Source organism: Cyprinodon tularosa, unplaced genomic scaffold (genome assembly GCF_016077235.1).
Source record: "Cyprinodon tularosa strain WSP-4 unplaced genomic scaffold, ASM1607723v1 ctg74, whole genome shotgun sequence".
NCBI classification, from domain to species: domain Eukaryota; kingdom Metazoa; phylum Chordata; class Actinopteri; order Cyprinodontiformes; family Cyprinodontidae; genus Cyprinodon; species Cyprinodon tularosa.
The window spans coordinates 756,321-760,000 of record NW_024039496.1 but is presented as its reverse complement, the minus strand read 5'-3'; positions in this window follow the sequence as shown (position 1 = coordinate 760,000).

Genomic DNA, 3,680 nt, shown 5'->3' with positions numbered 1-3,680 from the left:
CCACCCATTCTTAAAATAAAAAGAAATAAATAAATACTCTGCGCTGAGAGCGCATTGCATGCTCTGTATTGACGTGGGCTTTATTTGGCAAAAAGGGGTTATGGGGCCCCCGCTGCAAAGCTGCTGTGATATGCGTGATCAATCTGGAAAATGTATTTTACAGCATGTAAGCCAGTCGATAGGAACACCGAGTGTGATGCATTGTGTGGAAATAGAGAGGCAGGGAGGGAGGGAGGGAGTTCTGAGACAAACGAGAGGATATGCGTGTTAGGAGAAAGTCATGTGTATGGCGGTGTGTGTCTGAGTGTGTGTGACAATAAAAAAGAGATGTGGCCTTGGTTTGCTTGATACAGCCAGAGAGTAATGAGTCCATCGATAAGTCCTCAGTGTGTGAGATGGGTTGTTCACTATCACTGCCCTTGCTTTGGTCTATCTCTTTGCTGTCTTTGTCTCCATTTACGCCCCTGTTGACAGAAGGGAAGCCAAGTTATTTACCTGCACTTTTATTACAATCGCAGCGTAAGGAGTGATAAGATATTGCTTAAAATATATGGGGTTTTTTGGAGATACATATGAGTTAGATTTGACATTTCTTGAATTCATGAGATTAGCTGCTTCTATGTCATTTTCCCCAAACCTTTGTGTTCAGTTTTGGCAATGATAAAAAACTGCAGAGTAGGGATGTGATATATGTTATCCTGTTTAATTACCAGCCCTGTGTTTTGAGTGCAACTCCCATTTATATGTTATTTTTTGCACGGCCTACCTCCTAAAACACTTCGAGAGTGTAACCAAGCTGTATTTGTAAGACTGTCTGACAAAGAAGGTCTGCTTAAATATGCGTTATATCCACTGAAAGTACCTGCAAAGCAAAAAAAAAAAAAAGAAGAAAAAAAAAAGAAAAAAAAAAAAGGTATTTTCTTTACTATCTGTGAAGTTTCTTTGCTGTTTACTTTAGGAAGTTGGGAAGTCTTTCACTTACTGCAAATGCTCTTAACTCAACTTAGCCGGTGAAAAAAAGGCATTTAATGGAAAATAAAATTATTTAAAAAAAAATTAGTGATATTTAACTTGAAAGGAGCTATTTCTCTGTAATTATTTTTTTATTTCAAATGTAGATTTTGAATTCACACGATAACAGGTAACGATTATATATGGCCATCACGCCCCATTTGTTTATGTTGTTGTGTTATTTAATGTAGATACGAATTTAGTGTGTTTGCAGGATTATTAAATGTAGCTTTCAGCTGCTTGTCTCCACATAATGTATTCAGAATCCCCTCCAGAGTAACTATCTTTTATCCTCTCGCTGAGAGCATTCTGTTCTACAATTGTTACACTGCAGGCTATATAAAGCGGCGGTTCAAAAAACACATGAAAATGGTGGCATGTGTTCCTAATTAACGTTTCAGTTATAGGCAATACAAATCAAACATGTGAGGACCCTGGAAATAAACGGATTTTTGCTGAGATACTTCATTTTTATTATAAAGACTTTTCCCTCGTGTAATGTTTTAAATGTTAAAAAAATAATAACGTGTAATTTTTTAACATTTTACATTAGCTGTTATTAATTAAACATTAATTAGAAGGAAATACCTGCACTGTCAGGTTATCTGCGGTGGGTAGAAGGAGATGGATATGAGGAAACGCCGGTCACCAAAGTGTTACAGCGAAATGAGTTAAATAACCATTTACCTTTGTCTGGTTTCATTCATCAAACCACAAGTGGAGTACTCCCAACACGGGTGGGGGCTATTTGTTTGCTTTTACACAAGCAGCTGGGTGCGATTTCACGTTTGAGATATCTGTCTGAAAGCGAAACATTTATTATCCCAAGTTGTCAGGGAGCCCTATTTCTCCTGAACCCCTCGATGCAGACCGGTGTTGCAGCGTTCTGCAGCGGTGGAAAAAAAAAAAAAGAAAGAAAGAAAGAAAGAAAAACGTCCTATTTGGCGTCACACGTCACTACTTTTCACTTAGAAGAAACAGCAGCAGCAGCTCGCTCACATTTGACAAATACGGCTGTTTGAGACAATAACAGTTTCCAAATAGCCGGGGCTCCCGCGTATATAAACGATTGGGAGCCCCCCCTCTGAAGTGTGACGCGGCTTATTTCTCATATTGTCATATGGTTAAAAAAAAAATGACAACAAGTGCTTCAGCATTATAGCTCATCCATCCACCTGGGTGTTTCAAGGTGGCTGGGAACTGATGGCCAATGCTTGTGTGAGGGGAGAGATGCGTGCCACATTTTAGCATCCAGACACATCTAGTTGCATGAGCTCTATATAGAGTTGGTGGCATAGATCAGTCCGCAGACCACACAGGCAACCTTTAAGCCATGGATCAAATCCAGTCCTTCTGGAGCAGCGAATTTAACACAAGGGACGCCTCCCTACTTATACGCGCACACGCCCGACTGTTGGAACTATGGCACGCACAATGTATGTCTGCGTGCGCCCGTGCGTATCCACAAACCGTACGTAAGCGTATGAGCCAAAGGGAGAGAGGGAGAGATGATTGTGAGAAAGCCTGTGGACCGCTGTGTAAGCGGATCTTTTTGTGTTGATTTAGGAAGACGTTTGCTGTATATAACGTTCAAGGCTGATAATATCATTGCCTGGTCAGATAAATAAACCATTGGCCAAAACCATCGGGTCAGCTATCGATCCGCTTTTCTCCCTGAGAGAGCGAGAAGGCGGGGTGGACAGGAGGAGGGTGACGAGGAGGGGGAGAAAGGGGGGAGAGAGAGAGAGAGAGAGACCTCGCTCATTAGCATTCCACAGCCATGGACTAAACGCTGACAACTAACAGAGATATCCAGCTCTACACCACTGCATGCACCCCCCCACCCCCCGGTCCTTCATTTCCAGCGGACAGATCTCTCGTCACAGCCAGCGCGTTTTTATTTATGCCCTCTTCACTCCTTCTTGCGCGAATGGACCCTTAGACAAGAGAGAGAGAAAAGAGGGAAAAAAGCCTCTAGAAAAGTAAGACAGAGAGAGAATGTGGGGGGAAAAAGAGGGGGGAGTGATGTTGTAAAAGCTGTGCAGAAGTGACAGCGCTAAGCGCACCGGCTTTGCTTGAGAGAGATACAATTGTGTGTGACGTGACAAAGTGGTAGACGTTTTAAATTGCGTCCTGAGACGGTGTTACTCGGACATTTGACTGATAATAGCCCCAAAATAAAGGATGGAACTAACCAGCATTGTTTTATGGTGTAGAAGGATTCTGAGCTTCGGTTTAGTTATTTATTTATTCATTTTTCTTATTGAAACTATTCCAGGATAATATTCTTTTATGTTTCACTCAAAATTAATTATATAAATAACTAAGTTATTAGATAAATTAATAAAATATGTGGAATATGTGGTTGACCAAAAATGGCAAGTTTAACATGGACAAATCCTGAAAATATAATTAGTTATAATATTATGAAATAGATCAACCTAAAACAAACAAAGATTAATCTTTCAACGAGTTGTTAGACACCCCCACACCAGACGACTACATCTTAATATGCGCTCTAGTCGAGCCCAATAATGACAGCTGTTCATCTGATAGTAACTTCTTTCAAAGTTTTTTTTTTTCTTCCCCTCCCTCTCCACCCAAAAGTCCCCCCACCCCACCCCACCCCCGGTCCCTGTCTTGCTTTGTTGTTTTAAAATATGCATGTC